Source organism: Nannospalax galili, unplaced genomic scaffold (assembly GCF_000622305.1).
Source record: "Nannospalax galili isolate Female #2095 unplaced genomic scaffold, S.galili_v1.0 scaffold61, whole genome shotgun sequence".
In the NCBI taxonomy this organism is placed as follows: domain Eukaryota; kingdom Metazoa; phylum Chordata; class Mammalia; order Rodentia; family Spalacidae; genus Nannospalax; species Nannospalax galili.
Genome location: NW_008345335.1, coordinates 96,817 through 113,933, shown reverse-complemented (window position 1 = coordinate 113,933; position 17,117 = coordinate 96,817). Strand labels below are relative to the sequence as shown.

The following is a 17,117-nucleotide window of genomic DNA, read 5'->3' as shown; positions in this document are numbered from 1 at the left end:
CTGTCCTCACCCATCTAGCTGGACTTAAAGACCCACTCTAATGCCCAGTGTTTGTAATGTGAGCTCTGAGGATCCAAACTCAGGTGCTCATAATTGGATGGTAAGCACTTTACTGATAGATATCTCTCTAGTCCACCGAGCTTTCATTTTTTTAATGGTTTTGGTTTATTTGTTGGGTTTTTCACATTGTGGATTAAAATAAAATCCATGCAAAATCAGCTAGCCATTCTGCAAACTGTCCTCCTCAGCTATTAGCAACCTCAGCGACAGTCCTGGTCAGCAGCTGCATCTCTGAGCCTTTCTGATCTTTCCTTCTTTGCCTCTCCACCAAGCATCTGCCCCGGCCTGTGACACCATGGTTCAAGGATACCATGGTCAAGCCGCACAATATTTCCATCACCCTCCTCCATAAAATCAGAGCCTGGCAAAGTACTTGTCTTCTCAGTGTCTCTTGAGGCTAGAATAATTGTACAGATACTGTGGGAAAATCCTGGAACAAATCTAAAGGATTAGCTCTATCCTAAATTCTGATTTCTATATAGATTTCACTTCTCAATACCACCAATTCCATATTTGGACAATTATACTTATGAATTGTAGAACAAATAATCTATGTACATATAGCATATAAATCTAGGTCATGGAAGCCGACCCAGCACCAGGGGTGGTGGCATGCACTTGTAGTCCCAGTGCTGAGGAAGCAGTAACAGCATCACTGAAGCTCCCTGGCAAGTCAGTCTAGCTGAATCAGTAAGCCCCAGGTTCAGGTTTAATAATAACTTAGAGGTCCAATGAGATGGCTCAGTAAAGGCACTTGCTGCCAACCTTGATTATCTGAGTTTGATGCCCAGGACCAAATGGCAGAGAGAATGACTCCAAAAAGACTTTTATATTCATGCAGTGGTATATGCACAGACACAGACACAGACACAGACACAAACACACACACTGTAACCTGAAGTTCCTCCTTCTGACACTGTGATGCCAGCTATTGTCCTGCCTCCTTCCCATGCTTTAAGGAAGGAGTCAAGCAGGCAGAAGGCCATCACCTCCCCCACCTAATCAGCTACTTGAAGAAGTGGCACTGTCGCCATATTGAAACATGGGGAACAGAACAGAGGGGCTGCGAAAAGCTGGTGGAGACTGTTGGCAGAGACAGCGGGTGGGATACAGATGGCATATTCATTCCAAATATGGAAAAGGAAAAGCCCATGGGAATTCATGCCTTTGTAAGTCACCCCCCTCTAGGATGTCATAAACTATGCAAAACCCAAATAGAATGTGTTATGTTGGTTTTGTCAATCTGCCTCAGGACCGGGAGACTCTAGAGTTCTCAGAGGGCACTGGTGCGGGTCCCCCAAGAGCAAAAAGGGGAAAATTTGGCAAAATACACACATATACCTTTTTTCAAGCAAAAAAGTTGACTTATCCATGTGGTTACCTATCAAGGGATAGAACTAAAAACAGAGCCTCAACAGTATCTTGAAAATCTCTCTGGGTGGTTTTCAGTTTAGGATTAGAATGAAATTTGGAGCTTGAGTGGGGACTCACCTGCCTAGATTCAGAGTTAGGTGAAGTAGGAGACCGCAGTTGCTTTGAAATAATATGTGGACACATACTAGGGTTTTACTTACTTATTCAGTTAGTCACTTGAGTCAATGTGTAGCCCAAGCTGGTCTTGAATTCATGATCTTCATACCCCAGCCTGATGAATGCTAGGGTTATACACTCGTGACACCTTGTTTCAGGTAGAGTTTTATTCCTGGTGTGTGTGTGTGTGCGTGTGTGTGTGTCTTAGGAGCATGTATGAGCACCTATGCCTCAGGCATACAGAGACCAGAGTAGGATGCTGAGAATCTTCCTCATTTGCTCTTTACCCTAGTTTTTGAGACAGAATGTCTTACTGAATGATTTTGGCTAGGTTGTCCAGTCAGCAAGCTCCTGGGATCCCCTCTCCCTCTGTCTGCCCAATAATGTGGTTACAGGCACGCACAGTCATGCCCAGCTTTTTACATGGTACTGGGAATTCAAACTCAAGTCCTCATGTTTGCATAGCAAGTGCTTTTACCCATGGAGACATCATCCCAGCCCCCAGAGTAGTTTTATGCATTCTTTACACTGAATTTTTAGGGTCTTTGTCTTTTCTTCTTCCAGAGCACATGTGGCAGTTGAGCCTGGATTCTACTTATTTAAAGTCTTGGTGATTTTCCATTTTTAGTTTGCTAAATTCAGTTCTCATTTCTCGGTCTTTATTTCTCATAAGAAACCATAACAACAGACTATTTTAAACCTTTGGTTTTCTTTTCCATTTGCATATCATCTACAGAATGGTAAATGTATGTTAAGCCTGTTTTGTACTTCAAGTTGACAAAGTTAATCTGGGCTTAGCAGTGACCTTCATTGTTCTCCAATCAACCTCCTTTGGACCAGAATGTGGTTAAAGTCTAACATTGCTCAAACAGCTTGGCCACTTTATTCACAGTGTTTTTGATTTTAGGAGTCTTAATAATATTATTGTGTCAAACTTTGCATTTTTTTCATTAAATGCCAAAGAATCTCCAATTGTAGGGTAAGGAGATAGCTCAAGGCACTAAAGTGCTTGCTGTTCAAGCTTGAGGACCTGAAAGGGCCTATAACCCTAGTGCTGGTGAGGCAAAGACAGGTGGATCTCCAGAGCTTGATGGCCAGACAGTCTAATTAAGTGGTGAGCTCTGGATCCAGTGACACACTAGCTCAAAAACAAAAACAGAAAACAAGTCAGACACCGTGGTGCACACTTTTAAAGAAATTAAAAATTACAAAAAAGAAAAAAAATCCACCCTTTTGCCTCTTCTTATAAAGTGGCTCTCAGTCCACTTACTGCTTACTTTACCTGCTTCCCGGCCTTGAAAACATTTGTGAATTCCAGGGAGATTTTAATAAACACATTTCTCTAGTTAGTGCACAGTACACCAGGTATCTCTGACCTGTGAAGTACCTGCTACAAAACAATTGCCTGTTTTTGAAATGCTGGTGGATTGTCCAAAGAAATTTGCAGCTAAAACAGCATTCAGTATTTAATCTGGGGATAAAGTCAAGAATTAGGTAGAAAAGCTTGCAGAGCAGATTAGATTTGCAAGCTGTAAAGAAATGCCAGCTGGGCAAAGAAATAATGGAGTACTGAAATGTGACTTCTGACATTTCTTTTAGTCACAGGGATGAGCAATGAAAACATGATCCTCTTTGAGCGCCAGAGGAGCTTATAGTAAATTCCAAATATGAAAAAGGATGTGGTCTTTTTATTACTACTCTATCATTATCTCGCATTAACAGCCATAATTAGTCTGAGCTAGGCTATCATCCACTATTGAAATATCTGAAACTAATTAGACATGAGATATGTTACTGGAATGAGATCCGGAGACTGAAAATTTACACAAATGAGGCCTTCTGAAATGATGAACGCTAGTTGTAATAATATTTCTGGAATAAATCAAAGCAAGACAAAAGAGAAGGAAATCAGGAGGGTAGAAACCAGAATCCTCGAACTTCAGAGTCTGACCACCATACCATAAAATTAAACCACGGGAAAGGCCAGTACACTGTTCACAGGACCAGGGCACCCTGTGGTAGTACTATTGATGATTTAACATAAACCATAAGGAAGGTATGCTAGCTTTCCATCACTGTGACAAAATGCCGGAAATAACATCGAAGGAGAAAGATACACTTTGGCTCAGTCGCAGAGGTTTGGGCCAACCATGGTTACTTTGGAGCCTGTGGTGAAGCTGTCAGTCATAGTGGAAAATGTGGTGGAGTGAAACTGATTGCTTGTGGCAGCTGGGAAGGAAAAGAGCTGGGACTTGAATATCCTTTACAAGGTCTCACTCCAGTGGCTTACCTGAACATTCTTGGCTCCACTTCCTAAAGGTTCCAGTATCTCCTAACAGACCAGTGACCAAACCTTAACATCTGGACCACTCAGGGACACTTATTCAGACCATAGCAGGAGAAGACGGTCACAGCCCACATTTGATTTCAAGATTCTTACAATAGTTCCCGGAGAAGTTTGTAGAAATTCTTCATGGGACGTTATGTTAAATTTGTTCTGTAAAACACAATATAGGAAACACTTAAGAAATGCTTATGCTTGCTGTGCTTTAGGGTTTTAAGAGCTTTATCCTATAACCCCTCCTGTCCTGTGCTCCTACCAATAGCATTCAGTTGTTGTCACTACTACCTGCCCTCCTATCTCTGACCTTCCTTCTCTCCCTCCTTCCTCTTCTCACTGTTTTTGCCTCACTCCCAATATGCCAGTGGTTAAACAATGAACAAATATTCAGTCATAAAATCAAGGAGTTTAATTTACAAAGAAACATATAATTTAGCAAATCTAAAGAAATGCTAGTGATGAGTGCTCAACAAACCGTATTAGAAGCAAACCCATTGAAAGTTTACAGCCTGTTGTTTTATGAACTTTGTAGTCACTCAAACAATCACTTGAAAAGCAGAGTCAGCCCTCTGCATCTGTGGGTTGGGTGTCGGTGGCTCTTGTGAGATATGGATCATTTATTGTATGTCAAGAAATACTTAAATCTTTGCTTTTCTTATATGCTGACTAAGTAAATGATACTGTAGGCAGGGAAAGGACAGAAGTGGAGTGTATTTATTACTTTTTTCATTGCTGTGATAAAGTACCTGACAAAAACAACTTAAGAATGGATTTATTTTATCTTACAGTTCACGTATGCAGTCCATCATGTCAGGGAGGTCATGGAAGCAGGGGCTTAAAGCACCTGATTACATTATATCTGCAATCAGGAAGTGGAAAGAGATGAATGTTCATGCTAAGCTTACCTCCTTTTATTCAGTCCAGGACCACAGTCCACAAGAATGGTGTTGCCTATTGTTGGGCAGGGTGGGGGGGTGGAGGTGTCTTCCTTCCTTAATCAATTGTACCTAAAACTCTCTCACAGACATGCCCAGAGGTTTGTCTCATAGGTGATTCTAAATTCTGTCAAGTGTGACAATCAATATTAACCATCAAAGGGAGGAATATAAAAGCAGGAAACCATATATTCTAGAGACAGTGTGAGCTTTCAAAAGAGCAGTCACCTGTTGCCAACACCAGGACCCAGTGGATGCTCAAATGTGCTCTTGTCACTGTCTGTTGAGGACCTTTAATCAATAACAACCAGAGCCTCAGTTGACTTGATGCTTATCCAGCAGAATTGAAGTAATCTGTGGACCAGAACTTTCTCAGCACCCCATCCAACTTGCAGGGTATTGAGCCCCCAGCTCTTGAGGGGCATGGTATATTTATAAACTTTCTCTAGGGATTTGTGTTGGGATCCTGAATACCCAAAGTCTGGAGATGGCAAAACGGTAAATTCTCTCATTCTTTCAGGGTAGACTATACAAAGTCAGTTTCATACTTTTCAGTGAATCAAGAAAAAGATGGATTTTTCTCCATGGCAACCATGATTCTAAATTTCATAATAGCAACTTGAGCCACCTACTAGGATACTTTTTATTATTTTAGGTCTGGCTTCTTTATAATGCAAAACATCATTTGCATAAAGATTCCAGAAACAGGAGGGTAAGACCAAGTGTTAGATTGCTTTCCAGACAATAGAAGAAGCTGGAGGAAATGGAAACCATCTTTCTGTTCTTCAGGCAAGGGGAAATATAGGAAGGACCCAAAGAGAGAAGCGCTATTTATGTTGGAAAGGAAAAAGTCTTTAGGCACAGTACAAAATAAATTACTTATAAAAAAGTGACAAATATGGGCACATAAATATTTCTGCATGTTTTTAAAACACAAAACCAAAAGAAAAAGGATAAAATGAAAATATACCTGCAATATATATGATGGACAGAATAGATGTGCTTTCAAAAGGCACAACACATTAACAATGAAGAACCATTTTATTTAAATATGTTAGAATACACAAATTGTAATTTATAAAATGAATGTCTCAGGAAATAGGTATAGGAAAATGCTCAGCTTCCCTAACAAAATATTTTAAGGGGAGATTTTTAGTTTATAACTGAGGAAGATACACTATCTAGGAGTGGAAAGAATATTATAAAATGGAGTCTGGAACATGTAGGTTAACCCAACATTTCTGGAGGAAATTTTAATAATATAGGGGAAAAAGTAACATGTGCACCATTTTGAATTTATATTTGGAAATAATTATTAAGGCATACAGAATTATAGGACTAAGATTAGTCACATCACACCATTACTTACAGTAGGAAAAATTTGGAACCACTTTAAGTCTATAAATTAGTGCAAAAAGAAAATTCAGCTGGGCACCTTAATGAGACAGGTAGGGCTGCTAAGTAACACCCTGTCCCCCCCCAAAATTCATATTTTATGTATTCACATGAAAAAACAGTTTTTGACAAGTATTCATAGTTTTTTAGGTAAAATGATTTTGAAAATATTACATAAAGTGTTTATATCTCTAAGTGGGAAAAATATTTACTGACAACATTTGTGATTAAATGTTCGGTACTGGTTATCATTGAGTGGTGGCATAGGTTTTTATTTTTACTTCATCTATTTTTGTTTATATTTTACAAGATTTAGTTCTGTTCTGGCCACATGGGGGGTGCACAGCATTTGAGACAGAAGCAGAAGGAGCGACACCTCAAGGTCAGCCTCAGCTACATAACTAGTTTGAAGCCAGCTGGGGCTACTTGGATCCTATCTCAAAAAGCACAAAAGAAAAAGAAAGATCTTTGATATAAAATATGAGTATTATGATTAAGGAAAACAGAGTAAATAATGTTTGAAAAAGAATTAAGTGTAAAACACAAAATAAAATCAGAGCCAGAGAGAAATATTCATACATAAAATTTTATTTCATTTCTCTTGGATAAAAAGCTTTCAGTGCTTAGACTCAGAGGAGAAATACATTAATTTTGAATCTTGGCGATATTTTTCATTACAAAAATATGTAAAAACTGGATGGTGTGAGGAAATACCTGTAATCCTAAGATTTGGAAGGTGGAAGAGGTAGGCTCATGAGTTCAAGGCTAGTCTTAGCTACATAGTCAATTTGAGGCCACCTGGGCTACCTGAGTTCCTGTCTTAAAAACAAAAATGAATCAATCAATTAATTAATTAGTAATATGCAGCAAAATTTCAGCTGAATTAAAGAACAAAATTATAGAAGAACTGTAGTCTCAATATATTGTTCAAAATAATGCATAGTTTACAATGCAACACATATGCAGACAGGGTAGGAGCCTACGTTAGATAAATGTAAACTGCACAGGAAATGATTGGAATAAAATACAAAATACCATTCATACTAAATTTTCTGAATGGGTAGTGTTTATTAACTGTAGATAATTTCTTCTTTCACCTTCTCCATCTTTTCAATCATGTCTCAAAAAGCTGTATATCTGTAAGGAAAGGGTTAGCAGGAACTATGCATTTATTTTCTTATTTGATGGAGGGAGGCCTGGGGAAGAAAATTTTTTAAAAAGATGATGTAGTCAAATCCTCTTGTAAATGTGCTAATAGTAGAACTTCTGGAAAACACATTAATGATAGTTAATACTGGAAGATTACTTATCTATGGCGTGTTTAAAGCAAGAGAGTCTTGGCCTATCTAGAATTGATTATAGTAAATAAACCAGGAATCTATGGGTTTCTGGGCCATAACTTACTGGAAGATATAAACTATGTAATTACTAAAGTATAAAATAGTGACATTTTCTGATGAAGATAGATCACTTTTACATTAATGCTACCTGTATGAACCACATAAGACCTTGTAGATTGAATGTCAACCAGGACCCATGTGTTAATAGACACAACCTGAGGCCCAGGGACAGCTTGGTAGCTTCAAACTTTTCCTCTATCTGTGCCACATCATCACTTGGTATGATGGTTAATTTTCATTGTCATATTGACTGAATTAAGAATCGTCTTAGAAATAAACAGTGCATGTCTGTGAGGGAGTTTCTAGACAGTGTTAACAGGACTTGGAAGATCTACCCTAATTGTGGGCAGCACTATTCTATAGGCTTGTGTCTTGGACTTCATAAAAACTAGAAAAACTTTCAACTCTTTCTGCTTCCTGACTCTAGATGCAATGTGAGTGTCTGCCTCATGCTCTTGTCACTGTGTTGCCCCTGCTATGATGGAATGCACCCTGAAACTGGAGCCAAACTAAAACTTTTCCCTCTTAAGTCACCTTTGTCAGTTGTTTGGTCACAGCAATCAGGAGAGCTACTAAAATTTTAAAATCTTCAGATCTTGTGATTAGACAATCCAAACCTATATGTCAACTCATATTTTCTTTTTTTAAGTTTAAGAGAAATTTTATTGATTCATTGATTTCATACAATGAATTTGATTGTATTCAGACCTCTTCCCCCATCCCCACCCTCGCCCTACCACCAACCCTCACCCCCTATTTCATGCCTACTACTAGCAAATGAAAAAAACCACATCCATCTTATATAACACCTTGGAGCTGGGTGCCTGAGAAATCATATCTGGTTAGAGTGTCAGTGATCTGTAATTCTTACACAGATAACTCATATGAAAAATGTGACTAAAAGAACACAAAATGGTAAGAGAAAACAGAATCAACTCACTTAGCTTCTGAATTTATAAATGGCTTTAAGGGGTAAAAAGAAATACATTCTTCATAAGTATTATTGACAATTCCATTACCTACAGTATTACTATAATTACCAGAGTAGTACCATTATAGTCTCTAAAAATATCAATCCACCACAAACTTCCATTAAACCTAAACACAGATCTTCCTATCTGTCTTGGTTTCTTGTTCACTGTGATAAAATACCCTGTCAAAAGCAACTTAAGGGACAAAGGATTGATTTTTGGCTGACAGTTCTTGGGTAGCAGTAGGTCATGGTGGGGAATACATGGCAGCAGTCAGGGAAGTTTTGATGATAGGAACAGAAGGCTGATACTCAATTGACAGAGTGTGACTAGGAAGTGGGGCTGGGGTATAAAGCTTCAAGTCCTGCCCCCAGTGACCATTTCCTCCAGCAAGGCTCTGCCTTCTAAAGGTTCCAGAACAGCACCACCAGCTGGGAACCAGATGTGTAAACCCATGAGCCAATGGGGGACATTTCATAGTCAAACCACAGCTGGAAGGACTTTCCCTACATTCCTGGCAAGTAAGCCAGTTGAATCAGAAATTAGGAGCTAGTACATTGGGCATTTGGGCTATTTCCAGGGATGGAAACCTGTGTACACAATTTACTAATTCAATGACTTTGAAAATTCAAAGGGCATTTTCAAGCTTCAGCTTATTAATTTGTAAATTAGAGATAATTGTATCTTTTCCTCTTGCTGAAAATTATGAGAAATAAAAGTATATAGAGGCCAACATTCTGTCAGACTGAGTGGAGGTATAGCTATTAATTATTTCAATGAAGTCAGTGTTTGCTGAATGCTTAGCTAATCACTTTCTTGCTTTCACTGAGACAGGGTCTTCACAAACTCTCCATGTCTCTCTGTACCTTTCGACACAAAGTCTTTCTTCTGGCTAGTTGAAACTCTGTTGATTAAAGGGAAAATGAAGATATATAGGATATCAAAACATGTGCTGCAAGAGGAAGCTTCTCTGGTGAGAGTTGAAAGATGCATTAATCTGTGGGTATAAAAATAAGTCATTGGGTGTCAGTTTAACACTATGTTCAGCAGAATACTAGTACTAGGTTCTCCTCTATGGCCTGTGGCCTGTCTAGCCACAGGTTCTTGGCCTGTCTAGCCACAGGTTCTCAGCATTGGGTAAGGTCTCTGTCTTGTGGAGTGGCCTTAAATCCAATAAGAAGGTTGTTGGTTACTCCTGCAACATTTGTGCCACTATTGCACCAATCTTCACAGTTGGGTAAGTTTAAGGATTACCTTTCTTTGCCAGTAACATGCATCACACCTTCTAGCACTCTGAAAGCTAGGCAGTAAGGATATAGCCCTGATAACAGCACCAGGTATGGGCTCCATTTTGTGAAGTAGGTCTTATTGCCAAGTTCTGGCTGGTAACCAAGTGCAATGGCAATAGCCAATATTGTTTGAGGGTCTATGGGACCACCAGGGTCAAAACCTAAATGAGAGTGCCCATTACTGATATTGGACTTTCTATTTGCTAGCCCAGTAGGGCCATTGAATCCCTGTAATATGGAAAATACATTTAAAATCTTTTTATATTGTGTATGTATATATTTTAAGGAGCTTCTACAATAGTAGGTTTCTATAGCGTGGAGACCCACAGTTGGTCAATGTACAGAGAATGAGAATGCAGTGTGCTAAGCCTGGAATGGGACACCTGTATCATCCCTCTCCTTGCAAGGCTCAGGGATCATTGCAGAAGAGTGGGCAGAAAGATTGTAAGAGCTAGAGATGGTAGATGAATACAACGAAACTGTGTTGTCTGAACACTACAGAATAGTTGCACATATGAACACACAGGACTTGTGACAGCATGCAGAAGACCTGTGAAAACTTAAGCCAGACAAACACACAGCCAGAACCCCAATCCCTGGCTGAGGTTCTATTGGCAACTGACAGTTGCTGGGGAAAGGAGAGTCAGTTTTCTTTACTGGTGTGATGCCTGGTAGGTTGACCAGACTCCAAGGGAATAGACCCACTCCCAAGAGCATTTGGGGAACAGATTAGACTTAATAGGCCCTTTAAAAAAGAAAAATAACTATAGTGGACATGCACTCATTGGGTGGGGGAGTGGTAGAAAGTTAGAGGTGGAGATAGGGAAAGGGGTCTCAATGTGATCAAAATATATTACATTGCAGTGGTGCACGCCCAGCACTTGGGAGGCAGAGGCAGGTGGATCTTTGTGAGTTCGAGGCCAGCCTGGTCTACATAGTGAATTCCAGGACAGCTGGGGCTACAGGGAGACCCTGTCTCAAAAAGACAAAAAAAAAATTATACATTAATACATTAAATTCTCAAAGACTCACTAAATTAAAACAATTCTATTAAAAAATAAATATTCTCTTGTGGAATTGTGAAGAGGAGAGAGAGAGAGAGAGAGAGAGAGAGAGAGAGAGAGAGAGAGATTGAAAATTGACATTTGTGCTGATTGAATTTTTTTATTCTAGGAATGTCGTGTGACCTCAGAGAAATTTAGAACCAAGTTGAGATATCAGTTATAGATTTTGGTTACAAATTGACTTTCAACCTATTTAGTTATTATTTTACCTTTTTTAAGTGTTTTCAGATACTTCTATAATATCTGGAACTTTCCTGAGCTACCAGAGTGTTATTCAAATAATAGAGAAAAACCATGTCAGTACCATTTGGTGCCCACTGCTGCCAAAGAAAATTGCTCTATTTCTTTCTCAGTTCAGTGTCTTTATTTAATACTTGCTTGTCAACGCTGATAGGATTCTATGACCCTAATGCCTGTCTGCTAGCTTAAGAGTGACACTTCCCATTTCTATAAATCCTTTGACAGTAATAGAAATGACAACCTTTTATGGTTTCCACTTAAATGATTCCTCCTGTCTTGGAGATGTGCATCTTTAAGCAGTTAAAAAAACAAGGTAAATTTATTTCTCCTGTGTGTTAGGACATAAGACTGTGACATTGCATTGCTGGTTTTGCCCAGCTGTTTGACACATGTAAAATAGCATTTTTGTTTTTATTAGCATATATGAATGAGCTTCATTGTGGCATTTTCTTCTTGGTGTTGTGGCACACACCTTTAATCCCAGCACTTGGGAGGCAGAGGCAGGCAGATCTCTGTGATTTCGAGGCCAGCCTGGTCTACATAGTAAGTTCCAGGCCAGCTGGGGCTATAAGAAGACCCTATCTCAAAAAGACCAAAAAATTATTTTACTTATTTTTAATTAAGCTTCTGCATATGTGCCTGCATGTGGTATGTGCATGTGAGTGCAGGTCCCATGGAGGCCAGAAAAGAGCATCAGATCCCCTGGAGCTGGAGTGACAGGCAGCTATGAACAGCTGGACATGGGTGCTAGGAACTGAACTCCAGTCCTCTGGAAGAGCAGGAAGTGCTCTTAACTGCTAAGCCACCTCTTCAGCTCTTCATTATGGCATTTTCATATAAAGTATTTTGGTTATATTCAGTTCCTCATTACCCTTCCTTGCCCCCCACCCCTTTAATTTCTACTTATCTCTTTCCTCTTTCCAACTTGCCCTCCCTTCTACTGTCCAGCCTTTTTGTTTGGATGATCCATGATGAGTTTCACTGGGGTTGCTTACAGGAACATGGGCATGGCATTATTTACAGGAGCATGGACATCTTACCAGTGGTTACACCACTGAACAAAATGTCTCCCCCAGCCCCATTAGCAGTTATCTGCCAATAACCCCTCTTGGAGAGGTGAGAATAACTCTTTTTCTCCTACATAAGCTTTTTTCCTGGCAGCAGCTGGGCCTGCCTGCATTCTGTGTGGATGTCACGAAACCCCAGGCATTCAACAGTAATAACTCTGGAGTCACATTTCTTTTCAATGGATTCATCTCCTGAAATTCATCTTTCTAATTTCTGCTGCTCTGAATCCCAGCAGAGTTATGATGAGCTTAAGTGTTCATCAATTAATGTCAAAACTCAATGTAACACCTTCAAAATGGCCTTTGACAACCACTAGAATACGAAATGAATTTGCTAATGATCAGTTCCTGAGCAGAAAGAGTCTCAGGGATTTGTGACGATGCGACATTTAGGTTCAATTCATAAAATATGCATTGGTTTCTAAAATGAGAACTTAAAAAATATTGAGCACAGAGGAAAATGAGGGCACAAAGAACTGTCACATGACACAAGAACCCTGAATTTCTTATTCTTAAAGTTACAGCTTTTGAACTTCTTTTGGAGAAAACAGTTTTGGTACTTGGAGAGAAAATTCAGGGGCCCTTCTGAGATCTCAGCTCTCTTTGAAGTTGTATTTTTTAGTGTTTATTTTACTGTTTATGAAAGAAAACATGGGCATTTCCATTAGTCATAAGTGCCTCAGAACAGACCTAAATTGGTCATTTTAGTGGAAGGAGCTTATTTTCTACTTGGTGACAAAACAGCATTGTGTACACATTAATGTCTTGTGCTTGATGGCTGCTTTCATTACACCTACATTTCTAACTGACAGGGCCTCACAACTATCAGTTTAGGCCCAACCCACTGATGGGAGATCCCCCTGGCTCCAAGTAGAACTGCATGGCTCTCTGTCCTCTGTACAGGGAAGTATACAATTCTGTGTGTGTTCATGTGTGTATGCATGCACATGTGTGTATATGCATTTGAAGGCCTGAGGTCAAACTTCAGAGTCATTCTTCATTCATCATTCACCTTGTTTTCTTCTGTCAACAGTTTTTATTAGCATGTATTATTAATTAGAATATATTAATTATACATAATAATGCATTTCATTATGACAGTTTTGTAAGTGTATGTAGTGTATTAAGTTGATATTCACTTACCTCACATTCCACCTTGTTTTAAAAAATTCTTTACTTTTATTGTGTGTATATGAGTGAGTGTACATGGAATTTTGCCTGCATGTATGTGAACTCAAGCTCCACCTCTGCAAGAACAGCCTTCTTAAGTGCTGAGCCATCTCTTCAGCCCTATCCACCTTGCTTTTTGAGACAGCATCTCTCATTGGCCTGGAATTCTCCAAGTATGTTAGCCTGACTAACCAGCAAACCCTAGTGATCTGGTTTTCACTTTCCCAGTGCTGGGATTACAAGTGCTCACATTAGATGATTTAGATCAAAATAATGTCCTCACACATGCATAGCAAGCATTTTACTGACTGATCTATCTACCCAATGTGCTGTACTAAGTTCACTAAGCTCTGACCTCTTTGCAGTTAACGCACCATGGACTCTGATTCTAGATGTTATGATTAGCATCAGCTCTTTCTATGATGCACAATGTGCTGTCTGTCTGGAATGTCCTTTACTTTGCTGTCTTCCTTGAAAAGACTCCCCGTCTTGGGCAAATCTGGCTCTTTTCTCTCAGTGGTTTTGTTTGTAGCATTTATTCCTCTCTGTTATTTCCATATCTGACTTTACATTACTTTATCTTCAGTACCTAGAAAGTAAATTAGTGCAGAGCAAGAACTTAGTCTGTGCTTACTAATAAGTGAGAAGTGAGTGAATCCAAGAATGATTGGATGACGTGATCCATTGCTTCCCCACTCCCCACTTTATTCCTGGCCTCATGAAGACAATTTGGGTTCTCAAGGAGATAATAGAAATTCACAGAGTCTTATGGCATAAACAGCACTTAGAGTTTCACAGATTACTTCATGTCTCCAAATACCAGTAAACTGTACCAACCATGCCAGTTACAGCCAGGTCATGTGCTAAGTTTGGTGGTTGCTATCCAATTTGATTTTGGTTTAATTTGAAGACTTTCTGCTCTTATTTCCCCTTTCTTGTAACAAAGGCTTAAAAATGCCTCTACTGGGCTGTTCAGACAGTTCAGCTTGCAAAGGTACTTGGTGCCAGGAGAGGTCAACTACACAAATTGCACTCTGGTCTCCACATATGCACCATGGCACACAGGTACACCCCCTCCCCCAAATGTAATAAAAATGCCTCTACTTACAAAAAATTGAGCAACAGCTAGGTTCTCTAATTTCCCAGAGTGTCACATGGAATATAGCACCACATGTTGCTTCTGAGTAAGGGTCTCCACGGGCAGCTGACTTTGTGAGTCATGCTCTATTATACCAGCCTATGTCAGTTAAGGTCTCCCAGGAAGCAGGTGCCAAAAAGAGATTTATTAAGGAAACACTGAAGAATACTGAGGATGAAGAGGGTGCAAGCAGGAAGGGAGGTGGGAAAGGAGGAGGAATGAATAGGAAGAATATCAGGCTACAGGGCTGTGTTAAGAAAGCGCTGTCCAAAATCAGAGTCCTAGGGGTGAAGACACCATTAAAGGAGTCCTATGTCCCATAGCAGCAGGCTAGTACCCACAAAATATGGTGCTGCCAATAGCATGACCTCAGTACACACCCATTGGTGGGCCCAGGGGTGGTGGCTGCTCTCAGTCAACTGTGCTTCCTGCAGCAGGAGACCTGGGAGGTACATGTTTCTGCCTGGTACACAGACTAGAGGTGCTTTGTATATGTCATTTCATCTAATCTACATGTTGTACCTATGAAACGGATCAGTTGTCTTATTATCTCTGCCTTAGAAAGCATACAGAGGTTAAGGAAGTTACGTAAGATCCCAGATCTGATAAGTGAAAGGTCTGGGATTTGAATCCGATCCATCCACTCCAGAGAGTGAGAGTTTAATGACCTCATTACATTACCCTATAGTGTCTTGGGAGCATTACAATGCTTCTTTCCCATGCCTTACCCAACCCAGTGGCTAGATCAGCTTCTATTTAAAATTACTGATCTTATAGCACACACACAGCAGATTTCATTGACATTGTCATACACATATGCCATCATGTCCTGCTTCCGTTCTCCACAGCTTCCCCACATCCCTTCTCTCCCTCACTGGTTCCCTCCCTCACCCCAAATACTACACCTTCTGAGATTATGTCACACACACATACGTTATTAAAATAGGTTATACATAGTTAAATCTGAATGCTGTATATGAGAGAAAATGTGATATTTTGTCTTTCTCCCTTACCAACCTCTCTTTTTCCCCTCTCTGCTCCTTTTAAACCTCTTCCTCTCCCCTTATAGCTTCCCTTCTAGTTCTGTGTCACACACACACACACACACACACACACACACACACACACTCACACACTCAGTGATGTTTGTGTTTTTGACTCTGTCTTATTTCATTTAGCATGACAATCTCCATTTGTATCCATTTTCCTGAAAGTGACATAATTTCATTTCAGGCCTGAATACATTTTCATTGATATATGTACTTCACTTAGAAATATTTATTTTTAATTATTTATATGTGTGTATTGACTATTGATATGTGCATATGAATACAGGTATCAGAAGAAGCCAGAATAGGGCATCAAATTGTGGCAACCACAGGACCCCTTGGAACTAGAGATATGGGTGGTTATGAACAGCCTTATATGGGACTTCTTACTTCAGGGCTTCTGCGAGGATGGTACATGCTTTTAGTCTTTCCAGCTCCTATCTTGTCTTTTAATCCATTCATCTTCTTGGGCTTCCAGGCTGATTCTATGTCTTGGCTACTGTGACTAGTGCAGCAGTAAACATGGATACTTAAGTATTTCTGTGATAATGGGACTCAGATTCCCTCAAGTATCTATTCAGAAATGATACAGCTTTATTAGCTTCTTATTTTTTTCTTATCCCCTGAGGGGGTGCATCATTCCTGGAGGTACTGCAATACCAGGTTGATACATGGAGTGGATGGAGCAAGCTCCTATTCTGACTCCTAGTTACAAAATTCCGTTTAACATATTGTCCTCCGGTAGAGGATGTATTAGATATTAAACTGATAAGAACAGACACTACACTTAATCTTAGCCAAAAGGCTGAGAAGCGATTCAGCTTCTTATTTTATAACATACATAGTTGTGAACAAGCGTCAAGAAGTATTGCAGGGAGGTGGTTAGCCTTTACCTTAATAAGAAAAGCAAGAGGGAAGTAGAATAAGCCTCCCACGCTCCTATGTTTTCCAAAAGATACTTGACATCTACTCTGGCCTCCACATATACTCTTGCTCAAGCATTCCTTGTCTTAGCAATAAAGATAGCCTTTTCCTTGTTGGGTAAAGGAGGGCATTTCTCACATGAGGGTCTGATGACAAGCTTCAGGCAATAGAAGGTCAGAGAATCCTTTACACACATGCTAATTCTCAAATCCTTCCTCTTCAAATATTCAATATGCCAAGGTTCGTATCTGGGGGTACATGTCCCAAACCTTGTCAGTACTGCATTACCTGGTTTATCCAGTCAAGAGTGGATTTAATTTTCATCCCCGCTTTTCCATCAGTACTTCTCCTTGTCCTTTATATTTGATGATCAGCCTTTTGTTTGCCTAATGCACTTTATTCTCATATTCAGGAGGAAGGTGATATTTGCTCGTCTTCTTGCTCTATAATGTTATGGGCTGTTTGGTTTTTACTGTTTTCAAAATGGCATCGGGATTTATGGCATGATTCTCCTGGCTCAGTGAACCTTGTGTGTCCTGTTACT

The 17,117-nt window shown here is 39.7% G+C and overlaps 1 non-coding gene and 1 pseudogene across 1 annotated transcript; both read right to left on the bottom strand.

Moving 5' to 3' along the window:
• Positions 1–16,897, bottom strand: part of LOC103740906 — a 74,213-nt pseudogene extending 57,316 nt beyond the window's left edge.
• Positions 16,276–16,466, bottom strand: LOC115071801. Its single transcript, XR_003850877.1, has one exon. It is a non-coding gene; the product is annotated as a U2 spliceosomal RNA (small nuclear RNA).
• Positions 16,898–17,117: the final 220 nt, after the last annotated feature.